Below are 19,728 nucleotides of genomic sequence, written 5' to 3'. Positions count from 1 at the left end.
ACATCTCTCTGTTTTACTAAAACTACAACATGACGTCACTGAGCCACGGTGGTCAGCGCTCACACAACACATCTCTCTGTTTTACTAAAACTACAACATGACGTCACTGAGCCACGGTGGTCAGCGCTCACACAACACATCTCTCTGTTTTACTAAAACTACAACATGATGTCACTGAGCCACGGTGGTCAGCGCTCACACAACACATCTCTCTGTTTTTACTAAAACTACAACATGATGTCACTGAGCCACGGTGGTCAGCGCTCACACAACACATCTCTCTGTTTTACTAAAACTACAACATGATGTCACTGAGCCACGGTGGTCAACGCTCACACAACACATCTCTCTGTTTTTACTAAAACTACAACATGACGTCACTGAGCCACGGTGGTCAGCGCTCACACAACACATCTCTCTGTTTTTACTAAAACTACAACATGATGTCACTGAGCCACGGTGGTCAGCGCTCACACAACACATCTCTCTGTTTTTACTAACCACCGTTTTGGTGGTCACCTCTTCACCGAAAACTGGACTATGAACAGGCCTTTAGTCGGCCTCAGTTGTATCTCTCTAGTACTCACTAGCCGCAAGGTTCCCGGTTCCATCCCTGTGGGCTCCCCCAGAGTTAAGGTGGCCTTACACTAGCCGATAATCGGGCATTTTTTGACGCTCGGGGGGTGCCCGACTCAATCGATCTGCTCGGGGCGCGATCGGGATCGACCCGATCAACATCAAGCATGTTTGATATTTGCTCTGCCCCGCTCCGATTATCCTGTAGTGTGTGGTGCTATCAGATTTCAGATTGAAAAGAATCGGCTAGTGTAAGGCCACCTTTAGTGTCCAAGTGTCCTTGAGCAAGACTCTTTTTTTCCCCTCACTGTATATGTTTCTTTTCCCTTTTTACCTCCTTTATGATGAATTCATGACTATATAGAAGTGTCTATTTGTACGTGTGGTGTATTATGAATCATAATATATGCATACCTACATGGTTAGTCACAATTGTACATATAACTTTAATTTCTGTAAGCCATTTCTCCAGTGTCTTAACAAAGTGCCTTAAACTGAAGTCTATTTGCATATCAACTGAAGTCACAGGCAGTCAAAGTGATCTTTGCTGTTATTATCTTTAGGGTCGGCTTACGGCAGCTGTACAAATACCTAGGTTATCTTTGGGGTCTGTTTCAACATCTTTTATTACTACAGGAGGCTACAGTTTGACTCTAGGCATTTTATTATATATACACACACACACACACACACACACACACACACACACACACACACACACACACACACACACACACACACACACACACACACACACACACACAAGGTGACACCCACTGCATGTTATTTTGGTATAAAGAGATGGGACACAGAAGGGTTGGGGGGTTAGGTTGGTTGGTTTGGAGTGGGGAGAACGGAGGACAGGCTTGGCCTGGCCTGAGAATGCTGTATGGAAAGATGACTTGCTGCTTGTAACTTGATGTAACTATGGGATATGCCTTGATTGAATAAAAGAAGGACTTTGCCTGGACATCGCGACTCACTTCATGCTATATTAAGGAAAATAAGGTTATAATCCACAGACCTGTTTAAGGAGAGATTCCACAAAGTGGTGCCATTCCCGGTGTTATTGGTGCATTTTTGCTTCAGGCAATGAGAGCCAGTGGACAAGATTTTTCAGTCTAATAGGCGATGGGTGAGTTAAGTTCTTGTTGACGTGGAGGATCTGGAGATATTCTACGCCACAGAAACCGGACCTGCGAAGGATCTGTGGATTTCCCTTAATTTTTCATTTTTTTGGAGTGAGTTTTGCGAACCCAAGACTGGAGGATGGTGGACACAAGCTTTGCCACTCTGGTGTTGAGGCCTAGTGTTACGTGAGGAGTGAGCTTCTGTTAGGGAGTTTAGGAGTTGAGCGGTAGTGTGTGCATGGTATGAGTTGAGCGGTAGTGTGTGCATGGTACAGTATGATTGTGCTTTGTTTGTTTGATTTTGTCTGTCTGTTTGTGTCTGTGAGTCTATGTTCGTATATGTGCATGGTAGTGGGGGAGAATTTTACTTTTTATTTGGGTGGTTTAATTTGGGCTGGCTTCTGGTATACTTTTTTTCTTTTGGGTGTTTCTGAAGCATGTGGAACATGTTTCAGAGGGGGGAGTAATATAGATATTAAATTGGGGATTTAATTCAGGTTAAATTGGCTTTAATTTGGGGTCCAAGCTAAATTTAGGAGGTAAATGAGAATACATTTCTCATTGTAAATTATCACATTTAGGATATTTCATTTATCCTTTGTAAAATTAGATAGGTGAATTTGGATTGTTAAGCCTACAGGTTTTTATTTTAGTCATACAAAATATATAGTCTGTATAAGTAAGTTGACCTTAGGAACAAAACTACAGCCTGTTGCTTAGATGTAAATAAGTGATTGAGTGCATTTGACGTGCTGGTGTCAAGTCACTGAAATGATCAAGGGGGGTCCCTTCCCTAAGTCAGTGAGTTGCTAGTCTAAAAAATATATATAGAGGCATTTCTATATTTCTTTTTTGAGTTACAGACTATCTGTGTAGTTTGTTTTTCTCATTTCTTTATGTTACACTGTCCTGTGTGAATGGTGTGACAGAGAAAGTATTGCATGTTTTCCTTGGAGTGAGTTTGTTGACTTTGGGGCTAGTATGCAAATGAGTATGCGTGTCTGTGACTGTGTGAGGTGAGAGGAGACTGCAGTCAGAGTACAGAGTGTATCACCCAGAATTTATGACAGTGAGTGAGATTATCTACAATTTAGTAGTTATGGCTGCCACTCCAGTGCACATTGTGCAAAACAAATTCTCATCTAAGAATATTTCCAGAATTTCAGAAAAATGGCATCAGCGTTGGCCTGACAGGCCATGGCCAAAAGAGGGCTCTTTCGATGTAGAAGTCCTTAGAATTCTGAAGACTATTGTCATGTGTGCGTACAGAACAGATCAGACGACAAAAGAGAGAGTAAGGAAAAGGCAAGAAGAACTATCAGTTTTAGACTTGTTTTGTAAAGAAGGTCGAAGACGAAGATTGAAGATTCAAGTGAAAATGGGTCGACAGCTGAGAACGAGTCATATTGACAGTGAGGACATGAGCAGGAAATTGTTCGTACCATTGTCTCCTGTGTCAGTACTGCCCGATGAGAAGATTTCCGCTGATTGCAGCACAGACAACCAGTGCATTGACACTGAGGGTCACAGCAACAACTCAGCACAGACTGAGGTGGACAACAGGGACGTGAGAACATCTGAGCAGTCAAAACCTGGGCTACAAGCAGACTGTTTTAAAGAGGAGCTGGGATCTGTCCGGCGCCTGAAAATGGACTTGATCAGTGAATTGACTGTGTCGACGAGGGCACACAGACATTTTCTGCGTATGATTGAATGAACTTTCAGTGAGGGAGAAACAGTTGATCGGTGATCTCAGTGACAAGGCTGCACACAGCCACAGAGACAGTGGAGGTGACGAAATCTACAGAAGGGCAGCCCGCCCTGGCGCGGACATGAACATTGACTCTGATTCTGACTCTTTCTGATTCTGACTCTGACAAGAAGGTTAGACCTACACAGACCGCCCGTAGTAAAATGAAGAGGAAGAGGAAGGACGTCAACGAAAGTGAACAAGAGGAGGAACAGAACAGCAGTGGTTGTGAGAGGCATTCATGCACTCCCACACATTCGAAAGAGAGCCGTCGTTGTAAATCTTCAAGGGGGGCTTTGAACAGGCACCCATGCAGACCACAGAAGAGGACTGAGTGCACCACACCTGACACTGCTATGGCTATTCAGCTACCACTGCTGAGCAGTCCGAATGTGAAATATACGCCATGGTATCATTCAGACTTGTCATACGTTTTGAAACATCTGCCACCACTTGAGAAGGGCGGATATAACTGGATTTCTAAGTTTGATGCATTGATGAAGGACCCACAGTTGGCAATCGAGGTTAATCAGTTGGCTATCGGTGACATGAAAGCGTTGATTGTCCAGCTGGAGAATGTGTATGTTCTTAATGATCTCTTGACCAGAGCAGATCTCAGAGAATACATTGACAATGAAGCAAATGACAGCGATCCTTTTGTGCCACACAGAAGTGCATTCTGGCGTGCTCTGAGAGACGTTTATCGGCTCAGGGTGAACTCGGATAGCATCAACATTGACCCGCTGGGAGCCACAGAGCAGCCGAGAGCTTATGTGGACAGAGTCTACCAGCAATGGGCGGACTTGACAGGAAGTGACGCAGATCGCAATTTGCTAGAGGGTAGAGTTGTGCGGATGAAACTTGAAAAAGGTTTGTCCCCAGATATGCGAGCTGAACTGGAGAAGAATGTAGACCTTGTTAGTATGTCACTGGAAACCTACACAGACCATATTGTTCACTGCGTCGACCTGTTCCGGAAAAAACAGGAGTCCGAAATACTCAGAGCTTTGGACCTTGTTCGACAAATGAATGAGAACAGTGTCACTACAAGCAGAAAAGATGAAAAAGATTCAAGGAGAGAGACTGATTCAGCCAGAAGTTGCACCTTTTCAGCAGCAGCAGTCAGAAGTGCTGCCATGGAGAATGAGGGCATCACCAAGTCAACAACAGGTGTCATCCTATCAGTGGGCTTCACCATGGGGAGTACTGCCGCGGACACGGCATGGCCCAGAGAGCTGTAGGATGAAAGGAGTTTGCCATAACTGTGGAACATTTGGTCATTTTTCTGGACAGTGTGACCAGGGACCACAGCGAGAGACTCTGAGACGCCCCTCTCTGTGCTGTTGAAAGCACATGGCTTTTGACACTGACCCAATGTATTGTCGCCCCATTTGTGCATTTGGCATGAAGGGCGGACATTTTGCTTTTGACACTTTGAGGTTTAGTTTAGGGAAAGAAAGACTGTCTAAGGAGAAGAGGAAACATGGATCACATGGAGCCGGGATCATGAGCGGTATGGGATAGGGCCTGTTCCATGCAACTATGAGACAGGTGACAGTGTTAATACAACATGCACCAATCCACGACACGCAGAGTGGGATCCATGTGGGTTCATGTCCTCATGTCCTTATGTCCTAAACTGTTTGATTTGCTTTACAAGTTCTATTCATTGTCATAAAAAAAAAAAAAAAAGGATAGGTTAATAGTGATCATATGAGTATTTTAGATAACTTCATTGAATATTACAGTGAAATCCAATCCAAAAATGAGAATTATATTCTAGTTAGTAATACAAATGTTGTTTAATTGTTAGTTAAAATAGGCCTACATTAGGATAATAAGTTAATGTCAGAAAATGGAAATGTTGAACTGATGGAGATGGAATTGACAGATTGAAACTCACCATGAGTATAAGCCTATCTCACAGAATTTCCCCGCCCCCCTAAATACGCCCCCTTTCGGGGTTAGTGGTGATAGCGTGACGTCACTCCATAGACGCTACATGTTAACAGAGGTTATTTAAGAAGTCTACAACTTTTGTTTTCTCAAGGTAAGGTTTGTTCTATCTGCTCGACCTGATTTACCATCTTGTTTGCTTCATAATAATATTGGTCTGTCACATTTTTACATTAGAAAATGTACTTAGATTCTCCAGAGAAAAAAACGTGTAAATGCTCATGTTAAAGTCACCACTATTTACCGGAAGTGGGCGTGAAAAACGGGCTGTGAGATAGGCCTATTACATGTTAGCTCTTAGTTTGTGTGCGACTTTCCGAATCATATGGCTCAGATGATGGTTTCTGCAGGACCATTCATCTGTCCATATTCCATGAAAGTTGCTCACTAACTAAGAAGGGGGGGAGAAGGGAATATTATTCTTATTACAGGGATCAGCCTATCTCACCCTCTCCCTTGCTCAGCTGGCAGGGGGGAGGGGGGGGTCAGAGGTGTAATTAGCCTAGGAACAGTTCACTTGAATTTATTTTTTCTGGGTGTGACAACAAACAGCTTCGGACTGATAGGGTCATTGTCTAACAGATGTCAAATAACATAGCTTTTGATTTTGTTCATTTTGTTTTAGGTTTGATTTTACTGATTTTACTGATTTTGTGTTAATATTACTGTTTTCAGTTTCTGAATAGTGTCCAGGGGGGAAGAGGTACCTACAAAGGGGATTCAGTTTCAGGGTTAGTTGGGACTATTTGGGGAATTTGAACATTTGGGGATTTTTGGGGGAAAAGGAAAAAAAAAAAAGATGTTTTGGAAAATTAATATTTTGGGCAAAATGTATGATTCATATGTTATACTAATAGTATTAAGGACTATTAGTAGGGGGGAATATGTGGTGTATTATGAATCATAATATATGCATAACTACATGGTTAGTCACAATTGTACATATAACTTTAATTTCTGTAAGCCATTTCTCCAGTGTCTTAACAAAGTGCCTTAAACTGAAGTCTATTTGCATATCAACTGAAGTCACAGGCAGGAAGCCAATCTTGGGCTGAAACCAAATTGTAGGTTTTACTCCCTGACTTGAAGTATTGGGGAGAGCCAAGTTACCAAAGTGATCTTTGCTGTTATTATCTTTAGGGTCGGCTTACGGCAGCTGTACAAATACCTAGGTTATCTTTGGGGTCTGTTTCAACATCTTTTATTACTACAGGAGGCTACAGTTTGACTCTAGGCATTTTATTATTATAGTGCCTGTCACAGGTGGGGGTCTTTGACTTAACTGACACACACACACACACACACACACACACACACACACACACACACACACACACACACACACACACACACACACACACACACACACAAAGGTGACACCCACTGCATGTTATTTTGGTATAAAGAGATGGGACACAGAAGGGTTGGGGGGTTAGGTTGGTTGGTTTGGAGTGGGGAGAACGGAGGACAGGCTTGGCCTGGCCTGAGAATGCTGTATGGAAAGATGACTTGCTGCTTGTAACTTGATGTAACTATGGGATATGCCTTGATTGAATAAAAGAAGGACTTTGCCTGGACATCGCGACTCACTTCATGCTATATTAAGGAAAATAAGGTTATAATCCACAGACCTGTTTAAGGAGAGATTCCACATACGTCTCTAAATGTTTTGATGAATTGAACATGGTGGACCCTCTTGTAAACAAGTGTAATGCTTAATTGGGTCGTCCACTCACAGTTAACAGTCTTTGTATTGAGTTTGTGCTTGAAATGTACTGTAATTCTGCAAACTGTTATAAGGGCTTGCCCTCAACTGTATTTCCGAGTATAAATAAAGGTGATGATGATGATGATGAAATCGCTATATAAATGCAGTGTTTAGTAGCCATTTATTGTTTCTCGTTAACAGGCTCAAATAACATAAAATAAAGATCTATCTATCTACTGAACAGGTAACATAGACACTTAACAGAAATAAAGAAACAGTAACTGAATATTTTACTATCTTCCTGTGCCTGTTAGGGTTAGTAGATAGATAGATAGTGCTATGATGATGTTCTACCTGGAAACGCATTTGAATGAATGAAGTTAGATTAGCACACATAACGTCACTGTCTTGATCCCTCCTTAGTCATGTGCAAAATGTTGAATATTCTCTTCTATGTGATTGGTCGACTACTGCTAGTATTTGATGATTCTCTTCTATGTGATTGGTGGACTACTGCTAGTATTTGCATCAGAGTTGAATGTGGAGATAGTACAGGGTTTAAATATTAGCGCTGCAGTCGTCAGTCACTCAGGGAAGGAGATAGTACAGGGTTTCAATATTAGAGCTGCAGTCGTCAGTCACTCAGGGAAGCCACGATGAAGACTCACACTCTTCTACTACTCTTTATGCTGACCGGTACGTTTACTAATGTGGTTCTAATGTGTGTCTAATGTGTGTCTAATGTGGTTCTAATGTGGATCTAATGTGTGTCTAATGTGTATCTAATGTGGTTCTAGTGTGGATCTAATTTGGTTATAATGTGTGTCTAATGTGTGTCTAATGTGGATCTAGTGTGGATCTAATGTGGTTCTAATGTGTGTCTAATGTGTGTCTAATGTGTGTCTAATGTGGATCTAATGTGGATCTAATGTGGTTCTAATGTGTGTCTAATGTGTGTCTAATGTGTGTCTAATGTGGATCTAATGTGTATCTAATGTGGTTCTAATGTGTGTCTAATGTGGATCTAGTGTGGATTTAATGTGGATCTAATGTGGATCTAATGTGGTTCTAATGTGGATCTAATGTGGATCTAATGTGGTTCTAATGTGTGTCTATTGTGGATCTAGTGTGGATCTAATGTGGATCTAATGTGGATCTAATGTGGTTCTAATGTGGTTCTAACGTGGATCTAATGTGGTTCTAACGTGGATCTAGTGTGGATCTAATGTGGATCTAATGTGGATCTAATGTGGATCTAATGTGGTTCTAATGTGGTTCTAACGTGGATCTAATGTGGATCTAATGTGGATCTAATGTGGTTCTAATGTGGTTCTAACGTGGATCTAATGTGGTTCTAACGTGGATCTAATGTGGTTCTAACGTGGATCTAATGTGGTTCTAATGTGGATCTAATGTGGTTCTAACGTGGATCTAATGTGGATCTAATGTGGTTCTACTACTCTTTATGCTGGCAGGTACATACATATGTTTTGTACAAAGTTTGCTTTCTTAAAGGGTTGGTTCAGATTTTGGGACTAAAAGCTGTAGGGAATACACTAATATAGTGGTTGCAAACGTATTAATCGATTGGTTGGTGGTGAATATTCGGTAGTTCTGGTCATGCATTAAAAATAAATTAATCCAAAAAACTAGCGTCATTAATATGGATGAGATATTTCTACCATATAGAGCAACTTTGGTTCAACTTTGACCTCTGGTCACATGGAACTATGGTGTTGTGTTGCTCCTGGCGTAGTGATACTCTACACAAAAAATAGTTCCATGTGACAGAGAGGTCAAAGTTGTAATGTTATAAATAGGTCAACACAAATGACACTATTTTTGTGGATTCATTTATATTTAATGAGTGTCTCCCCCAGTGACCCACACCAGATGACTGAAACTAAAATAAAAGATGCAACACATTGTACAATTAAGTATAAACTAGTCCTAGTTCACATCAGGAAGTATAAACTAGTCCTAGTCCAAAGTGCAACACACCAGGTAACTTGCGGACTAGTGATCTCTGTTTTAAAATGAAATATATTGTGGAAAAACTGAATTGTCAGATTGATGACAATGCTACATTGTACATACAAGTTATACAACAGCCAATAATAAATCCATGAAAAATACCTCCAGAAACCAATACAATAATACAAGATAATAACCAGGTACAAGAGATTTTGCACACAAATATACACAAGTACATTTTTGGGCATATGCGAAGGCTAGTACAGATCCGAACATGTGCAGGTGTTGGACTGTATGAGATGATCCTTTTGAAACTTTCAAGGCCAATTTTAATCTGGTGTAGTACCTACAAGGATTGTGCTTGGCTATACCTGTGTATAATGGCATCATACCCGTTTAATTCTACCTGAAAAGTTAATGTCATGTCTGAAAAAGAAAGTAATATTAAGTCTTGTGTTCACAGTATACCTGGCTGTGATATATTAGTCACATAGGTGTTTACATCCATGGTTTCCACCACCTGCCAATAGGTGGCAGTGCTAGTTCACAGTGGAATGCCTTGTGTGGGGTCTTGACATAGCCTGGTTAATAAACCAGACCGAATCAGCCGTTGGCAAAAAAAAGTTGCCTACCAGCGGATTACGGTCCAGGCTAGTCTTGACACAGGCCGGAAAGAGAGAGTTGAGAGGGAACCACGTTGTGATTTATTGTTTTGTGTGTACCGGTATGTCTCTCCTGCTGTGAATGAATACAACGTGAACCATCATTTTATACACAAAGATCGTGTGCAAGACTAGCCTGATTATCAGACTGTAGCTTTCTTGAAGCAAGAGATGCAGTCCACTCAGAGAGTGGGCGGGGTCTTTGGGCTGGATCCAGGCATGTGGCAGCGGTGGCCGAACGGATAGCGGCGCGGTCTTGATACCGGAAGGTTCCTAGTTCGAATCAGCCGTCCGACACGTTAAAATTACCACCGCTGAAGTGCCCTTGAACAAGGCATTGAACCACTACGATGAAATGTGTTCTATGAGCAGGGCCTGGCTGGAAACAAGTTCTTGAGCTTAGCCCAGATACCCTGGGTAAATATAGATTTCATTTCATTTCATTTCATTAGTGCAAGACTGCAATTGGATCCGAGTGTAATACTGGCTTGCAGGCCACGACCACCAGGGGACCAAAGAAAGAGAGACACTTTCATTAATGTAATGTAATGTTTCTATTTCAGCAGCAGTAATGTAATGTTTTCATTATTTCAGCAGCAGCAGCAGAGAGGAACATGGAGAAGAGAATCTTTCCACTCAATCCCTGTCCTCAGGCAGACAGGCAGTTCCATGTGAAACTAGTCTATGCGAACAATAAATTACATTGTGGAGGTTCACTTATCAACAAACGCTGGGTGTTGACGGCTGGCCACTGTGCTGACACGTAAGGAATGTGTGCGTGAGAGAGAGAGACAGATCACAATGCTAACCATTTTAGCACTGAGGGTAAAATAGCCTTGTTTAATCCATATTATACAACAGGTCGTTTCGAGGAAGCAATCTGATTGGTTGAAACAGCCTTCTAGCCGTGGTTCAAACGAGCACCACTCCACACCTAATCAAAACAAAGAATTCAGCTGCTCTGTTTTCCCAGAGCGCAGCAAACTGGGTGGCTAGGCTAGCTAGTTTCTTGGGACCTTTGTGGTCGTAGTGACTACAAAAAAATGTGTTTTTTAAGCGATTTTCTTAGTTTTAGGGTTAACTGTTGTATAATTGCAATATTACACTCGAGGGTGTGGTTTAACGTGATTATCGCCACGACAGTGATGCGGTCAGGAACGAGACGTAGTCGAGTTCCGCAAGCATCACTGAAGTGGCAATAATCACTCGAGTGTAATATTGCTTAAGCACGCAACCATGACAATGTTGTGTTTGCACTGTCCAGTGTCCGGACTCGGAGGGACGGGCAAACTTAAGCTGATAAAAAATTGTTTTGTATAAACAATTATTTATATGATTATGATTTTGTTAATAATATAATATATTTTTTAATACATTATGGCTGATCCCTCTAGTTATGAACTCTGACCCGAGGCCTTTCTCTCTACCATAAATGCACATTGAAGTCATGTGTAATCCAGAATATAACACTATAAATGCACATTGAAGTCATGTGTAATCCAGACTACAACACTATAAATGCACATTGAAGTCATGTGTAATCCACACTACAACACTATAAATGCACATTGAAGTCATGTGTAATCCAGACTACAACACTATAAATGCACATTGAAGTCATGTGTAATCCACACTACAACATTATAAATGCACATTGAAGTCATGTGTAATCCACACTACAACACTATAAATGCACATTTAAGTCATGTGTAATCCAGACTACAACACTATAAACAGTGTTGGGTATATTACTTTATATTTGGAATATATTTCTTATTACTTATTACCTTATTTTGTCAAGTAATATATTGTATTACATATTACTGTCTGAGCAAGAGTAATATATTAATATTACTATTACATATTACTTTTTTTAAATGCTCAAATCGAACAATTAAATATTTAGTATAATTATAAATTATACATTACGTAGACCAGTGGCGTATCTACAATAAGGCGAGGCCAAACGGCCACCTAGCCAAATCCATTTGAAAACACGACTGAGAAAAAAAGAGGACAAACACCAGACCTGAGAACTATTAGTGGGGAGCGGAATACGTAATTCTTTAACTTCTGCAGTTGTCACATAATGTCACAAGACAGAGCCACGGGCAACGAGACAGACAGACAGAAAGTAATACAGAAAGTAATGCAGTAATACAGAAAGATTTTTAGAATATATTACATTTTTTTTGTTAAGTAATGTATTATATTACAAGTTACCGTATTCCGGTAATATATTACGTAATATATTAAGTTACGTAGTGTTAGTTACCCAACACTGACTATAAATGCACATTGAAGTCATGTGTAATCCACACTACAACACTATAAATGCACATTGAAGTCATGTGTAATCCAGACTACAACACTATAAATGCACATTGAAGTCATGTGTAATCCACACTACAACATTATAAATGCACATTGAAGTCATGTGTAATCCACACTACAACATTATAAATGCACATTGAAGTCATGTGTAATCCACACTACAACATTATAAATGCACATTGAAGTCATGTGTAATCCACACTACAACACTATAAATGCACATTGAAGTCATGTGTAATCCAGACTACAACATCCTATCTCCTCTCTCCCTGCAGGCAGCTCATCTTGCTACTGGGAGAGCACGGCATAACGGCAGCAGTCAGAGCAACCGTAGCAGCAGACGTACTACGCCAAGAGATTCCTGAAAATCAACAGTTTGTTTTCCATGATGGAACCCATGATGGAAAATGCCGTGACATCATGCTCGTGAGGCTAAATCGAGATGCACCGACACCGAATACTTTACCCATCATCCGGCTGCCACCAAAAGGATGTATGAGGCCGAACAACAATGTGGTGATTAAAGTCGCAGGGTTTGGACCGTTCATGGTGGATTGTAACACCGGGAGATTGATTAAAGGTGAGTTTATTCACATCATCATGAGTTCACTTCAGGTCCCCCTTCTCCGCTCCCTCCATTGGCTCCCGGTCGCTGCCCCTCCCCCTTCACCGCTCCCTCCATTGGCTCCCGGTCGCTGCCCCTCCCCCTTCTCCGCTCTCTCCATTGGCTCCCGGTCGCTGCCCCTCCCCCTTCTCCTCTCCCTCCATTGGCTCCCGGTCGCTGCCCCTTCCCCTTCTTCGCTCCCTCCATTGGCTCCCGGTCGCTGCCCCTCCCCCTTCTCCGCTCCCTCCATTGGCTCCCGGTCGCTGCCCCTCCCCCTTCTTCGCTCCCTCCATTGGCTCCCGGTCGCTGCCCCTCCCCCTTCTCCGCTCCCTCCATTGGCTCCCGTCGCTGCCCCTCCCCTTCTCCTCTCCCTCCATTGGCTCCCGTCGCTGCCCCTCCCCCTTCTCCGCTCCCTGATAGCCAAAGTGCCGATTATTTATTAGGATGCAGAGTAGGAACCAAGGTTTCGGCAGTACAACTGCCTTCTTCAGGGTATATGGAAAAACATTTATATATATATAGAGCCAGGGCTAAACATTCAACCAATCACATACTGATAGTGTTGCGGGCAATCAGGATCAGCTGTCTCACATTCCTGGGTTATTTAGGAGTTATGCCTCATTAGGGAGGAGTTATGCCTCATGAATAACTGATGAGACTGGAAGGTTAATTCCTTGTCACTAAGACAAATAAATATATCCAAGATATTGTCTATACATTACAGTTTAGGAATATCAAATAGAGATGGCGATACAGATAGATCAGATAGAGATGGAACCACACAGTAAATATCAAATAGAGATGGAACCACACCGTAAATATCAAATAAAGATGGAACCACACAGTAAATATCAAATAGAGATGGAACCACACAGTAAATATCAAATATACAATACAAAACAGTTCAATACAGTTCAATCCATCACAAATATATAATAAAAAATAGAGATACATTTCCATGTCCTGTATTTAACACAAGTCCCCTAAAGTAAACTGAATATAAGCCTCTGTGGACCAGAAAGGGGAGGGAACAATAATAGGGTTAAAAAAGTATTTGTACAAAAACATTTTTTTGAATTATTTATTTTTATAAAAAAGGCTTGAGATCAAAGTCTACAATACATTTAGGCCAAATGGGGACATTATGTTTTTAGAGACTGAATCCAGAAAGCCTTGCGTTTTAACAACAACTTGTCGTTTTGTCTCCCTCTTCTGGGCACTGAGACTTTTTCTATGCCAATATAATGAAGAGAAGAGACAGGGTGGTTGGATTCCATGATGTCCAACAGGATAATTCATATTCTTGCACCTAATAGTGCTGCGATGCTCTGCTATGCGAGTATGCATATATGTAACTTAAATAGCACTTTATGCAGAGATAGCACTCTATAGTTTCATTATATAGATATTACACTGTTACATATGATCCTTGATGACTATTTCTATGTATGTGATGTATCACCATGTGTTGTTCTTGCTTACTGTAAATCACTCTGGAATTAGAGCGTCTGATATAGGCCTAAATTGTAATTGCAAATTGTAATGTTTTCTGAGATCTAGACCCAAAAAGGAGTCACATATTAATACAGAATGTAATGAATGTCTTTCCTTCCCAAACACCAAGGCGGATCTGCCCCTCCCGACCTGCATTGTGCCGACATGGATGTGAAAGCATGCACCACCTGGCGCTACCCCAAGAACACGGACAACTCTTTCTGCTATGCAAGAGCTAATGTGGATACCTGTGGCGTGAGTTTGTTGTCGGGACCCATTTGTGGGTCACGGACCAATTTTGATGGGTCACGACTCCCATTTTAAATTCCTACGTAAAAAAAAACCAATATTTTATATATATATATATAATTATATATATATATATATTTTTTTTTTGCCTTTATTGATAGGGTACACTATCAGACAGGAAAGGGGAAGAGAGACAGGGAGTTTCATGCGGCAAAGGTCGTTGGGCTCGGGAGTCGAACCCGCGGCACGCCGTCAGCCTGGCTCAGCAGCCTCTAGAGGCCCAGACGGTTGAGCTAACCGTCAGCCTGGCTCTGTACCCTATGATTGATTGCTAACGTGATGATAATCAATTGGGATTAACGTGGATTAAACAAAAGTCCCAGACTCTTCTCCCTTCTTGCTCCAAAATTATGGAATGAACTTCCCATTGCAGTCAGAACTACAGACTCACTCCCAATCTAAACTATGGAATGAACTCCCCATTGCAGTCAGAACTACAGACTCACTCCCAATCTAAACTATGGAATGAACTTCCCATTGCAGTCAGAACTACAGACTCACTCCCAATCTAAACTATGGAATGAACTCCCCATTGCAGTCAGAACTAGACTCACTCCCAATCTAACTATGGAATGAACTTCCCATTACAGTCAGAACTACAGACTCACTCCCAATCTAAACTATGGAATGAACTCCCCATTGCAGTCAGAACTACAGACTCACTCCCAATCTAACTATGGAATGAACTTCCCATTGCAGTGAGAACTACAGACTCACTCCCAATCTAAACTATGGAATTAACTCCCCATTGCAGTCAGAACTACAGACTCACTCCCAATCTAAACTATGGAATGAACTCCCCATTGCAGTCAGAACTACAGACTCACTCCCAATCCAACTATGGAATGAACTTCCCATTGCAGTCAGAACTACAGACTCACTCCCAATCTAAACTATGGAATGAACTTCCCATTGCAGTCAGAACTACAGACTCACTCCCAATCTAAACTATGGAATGAACTCCCCATTGCAGTCAGAACTACAGAATCTTCCACCGTACTAGAAACCAACCTCAATAATAACAATAAGTTAGGAAATAAGCAGCAATTACTTTATTTAGCTGTCACATGTTTCAAACCAACAGGTGTTCCTTAGTGTTGAGTGATTCTTCGTGCATAATTTAAACATAATGTCTGATCCTCCCCCCCTTTTCTTTTCATTCCAATCTCTACACACACACACACACACACACACACACACACGCTGTGTCTCTTCCCACAGGGAGACTCTGGTGGAGGAGTGGTAGTGGGTGATGTGATCTATGGAGTACACGTCATGAGCGGTCCTGGACTTTGTACAGCTGACGCTGGGGCCTCAGATGTGTGTCACTTCAGAAAATGGATCAACAACGTCCTCACTGATAAGAAGTATGACCGCCAGGGACCAGTGGGCGACCCCGATTATAAGTGATTTGGCCTCTAATTCAGTCTGGGAAAGTCGTGGGCGGACGAATTACACAGGCCTAAAAACCACCGTTCCATTTCAATGGTCAGCACAGCACGTCCCTGGACGATTATAACCTGTGATCATTAATACAAAATAATCATTGATCCTATGAGGTAATAAATTGAGATCTCAGATCTCCTTACATGGAATAAGTGTTTGAGTCGCTTTTTTGTCTGTCACGTTCAATTGATTGATTGATTGATAATTGCATTAACAGTTTGTTCAATGGGTTCCGTTCAACGATAGTTCAGGTCAATACAACATCTGTTAGGAGGAAAAAACAGAAAAAGCAGCAAAGACCTGTTTACATCAGGGTCCTCCATTTTCAAAAATCAGAACATTTACAGACATACAGATTTTACACTTCTATGCAATAAAGAATCCAGTATAGAATACAGTAGAGATATAGAGGCTGGTTTTACAGGGTCAGTGAATTGCAGCTGTGTCTGCAGTGTCTCAGCTGTGTCTGCAGTGTCTCAGCTGTGTCTGCAGTGTCTCAGCTCTCACTTCAAGAGGATAAATATCTATATTTACACACTTTAGTTTTCATTCTGAAAGGTGTTTTTTCAGGACAGTTTGTTACAGAAGCAGTGATTCATCACATGTTGACAGACTAACTGTCATAGTCGGGTGAATAAATGCCAGAGGTTGGACAAAATTGGATTATTTTGTTTCTCAACTGATTCTGACAGGACATTAAAAAAAATATCAGACCTGCTTGCTAGAGCCTATCACCTACTTATATATTTAATTTATCAATAAAAACAAATAGGTTCCCAGAGAGCTGGAAAACGGCCATTATTGCCCCGAGTCAGGCGAGAAGGACTAACCCTAAGTCAGGAGAGAAGGACTAACCCTAACCCTAAGTCAGGAGAGAAGGAGTCAGGAGAGAAGGACTAACCCTAACCCTAAAGGTGGCCTTACACTAGCCGATTCTTTTCAATCTGAAATCTGATAGCGCCACACACTACAGGATAATCGGAGCGGGGCAGAGCAAATATCAAACATGCTTGATGTTGATCGGGCCGATCCCGATCGCGCTTTGAGCGGCCCCGAGCAGATCGATTGAGTCGGGCACCCCCCGAGCGTCAAAAAATGCCCGATTATCGGCTAGTGTAAGGCCACCTTTAGTCAGGAGAGAAGGAGTCAGGAGAGAAGGACTAACCCTAACCCTAAGTCAGGAGAGAAGGAGTTAGGAGAGAAGGACTTGGCTAGCAATTATAGACCTATTGCCATTCTTCCTGTTGTCTCAAAAATATTAGAAAAGATTGTTGCTATGCAACTAACTGAATGTTTAGAGTCTAAACAACTACTGCACCCAAGTGGCTATGGCCGAATTTAGCCCAAGGAGTGTTTTTCATGCAAAACTAATGCTTGGAATGGATTCAGAATCCAGAATAACCCCTAGTTTGACATGTCACATGATACATAAAGCATAATGAAATTTAGAAAATATTGCCTTATAATAGGTTATCAATGGTGGCATATTGGATTAAGGCAAATTTAGGGTATTAGCAGTGAGCAGATTATGGTAGATTTTTTTAATCCTGGCTAGTAGACCTAATGTCCTGTCAGAACCACCCTGGCTAGTAGACCTAATGTCCTGTCAGAACCACCCTGGCTAGTAGACCTAATGTCCTGTCAGAACCACCCTGGCTAGTAGACCTAATGTCCTGTCAGAATCACCCTGGCTAGTAGACCTAATGTCCTGTCAGAACCACCCTGGCTAGTAGACCTAATGTCCTGTCAGAATCACCCTGGCTAGTAGACCTAATGTCCTGTCAGAATCACCCTGGCTAGTAGACCTAATGTCCTGTCAGAATCACCCTGGCTAGTAGACCTAATGTCCTGTCAGAATCACCCTGGCTAGTAGACCTAATGTCCTGTCAGAATCACCCTGGCTAGTAGATCTAATGTCCTGTCAGAATCACCCTGGCTAGTAGACCTAATGTCCTGTCAGAATCACCCTGGCTAGTAGACCTAATGTCCTGTCAGAATCACCCTGGCTAGTAGACCTAATGTCCTGTCAGAATCACCCTGGCTGGCAGACCTAATGTCCTGTCAGAATCACCCTGGCTAGTAGACCTAAGGCCCTGTCAGAATCAGTTGAGAAACAAAACAATCCAATTTTGTCGAAACTGATTTGTTTCCTTTATGTACTGGACAGACAGACAGGCAGGCAGGCAGACAGACAGACAGACACTAGGTGCGTTTCCATAAAGCCGTTTTTATGCGCATTAAGGCTCTTGCGCAAAATCTCCTGGATGGAAACACATCAATATGCGAATAAGTCTCCATTTTTCGCAAAAACACTTTTTCGCTTGGAGGTTGCGGATTTAGGCTTTTTCGAAAAAAGGGAAATGCGCAAATAGTGTATGGAAACACTTGCGGAAAAGGTTTTTAATTAGAAAGCATTGAACTCGCATTATATCGCTTTTGAACAGTTGGAAAATAAAATAAAAAACGATGGGGAGGCCGTGGAGTGAACGGTGCATGGGATGGTGGATAGAGAGAGGGAGAGGATAAGGTCCCAATTTACTACTACCCGACCCGTCCGATTAATAATTGTGTAGTGTGTTCAAAGATCCCTTATGAAGTCTGAATCCTCCCGAGTTGATCGGGGCGATCCGATCATTTTGATATCTGGATCGCTACTGTATGGATGCAAGACACACACACACACACACACACACACACGTGGACTACGAGTAGCGTAGTAGACTAAACTTTTATATATAGCTCCCGGGTCCCTGCAGGCTATTCGATTTCGATCCATGCATACGCTTCATCTATTCTTATATATTTATATTCATTGCATAAGATAAGCAACCTAAACGTGTAGGCTATAGTCTATATAGCCGATGAAACAAGTTATCCACAACTGTTGTGCAGCTGCAGCTGCAATCCATTTACAGTACTAGAAAAAGTGCCCTTCTGGGCACAGGTCTCCACCAGGAGGATAGGAGTGTGTGTGTGATGCTTGGCCTGTTGTAGCGCCACCATGAGGCTGATTTGAAAACTGTCAAGTGGCATTTCTTCCAAAGCCTAGTGGGAATATGCATGCACAGTTTCACCACAATCGGACGCTGCGTTGAGTAGTTGTGGCGATTTGTACAAAACAGGTACAAAGCGGGCTACTCCTGAAAAGTTTAGAAGCCAATCGTAGCCAATGAGGGTGGATTATGAGAAATCAAACAAACCAATCTTGATCCTTGACTATGGAGAGCATGTGTACCGATTAGCGTGAAATTTGGATAAAATCTGAAGGAGTAATATTAGAAAATTTGTTTTACATATGTCGGCCTCCTGGTGGCGCTATAAAGAGCAGATGTGAAAAATTCCAGGCAAAGGTTTTTCCTTGGCCTCTAGGGAGTTGGCATACAAAGTTATCCACAGATCCGTGCAGTTAGAGGTAAAAACACTTTTCGGCCAGTTATAGCGCCACCATGAGGCCGAGTTGAAAATGTTCACGTGGCATTTCTTCCTCTGCCTAGTGGGAATGTGCGTGCACAATTTCACGGAAATCACACGATGTGTTCATGATTTGCAGCATTTTGTTTGAAACTGAGCACTCCTGCGAACTTTGGAAGCCAATCTTAGCCAATCAGGATGGAGTCTGAGAAATCTGAAAGACCTGTTTCGTTGAATGGCTGTAGAGAGACTGTGTACCAATTTGCGTGATGTTTGGACAAAATCTGTAGGTGTACTGTCCAAAAACGTGTTTTGCACAAAGCGGCCTCCTGGTGGCGCTATAACAAGCCGATCTGGAAATGTTGGGGCAGAGG

At 42.0% G+C, this 19,728-nt stretch overlaps 1 protein-coding gene across 1 annotated transcript in view; it reads right to left on the bottom strand.

Moving 5' to 3' along the window:
• Window positions 1-19,728, bottom strand: part of nek3 (NIMA related kinase 3) — a 42,254-nt gene that overhangs the window by 15,645 nt on the left and 6,881 nt on the right. The gene's annotated exons all lie outside the window — the stretch shown is intronic.

This window comes from Electrona antarctica (genome assembly GCF_951216825.1).
Source record: "Electrona antarctica genome assembly, chromosome: 11".
Taxonomy (NCBI): Eukaryota; Metazoa; Chordata; class Actinopteri; order Myctophiformes; family Myctophidae; genus Electrona; species Electrona antarctica.
Note: the sequence above shows the minus strand (reverse complement) of the source record. Positions and strands in the feature narration are given on the sequence as shown.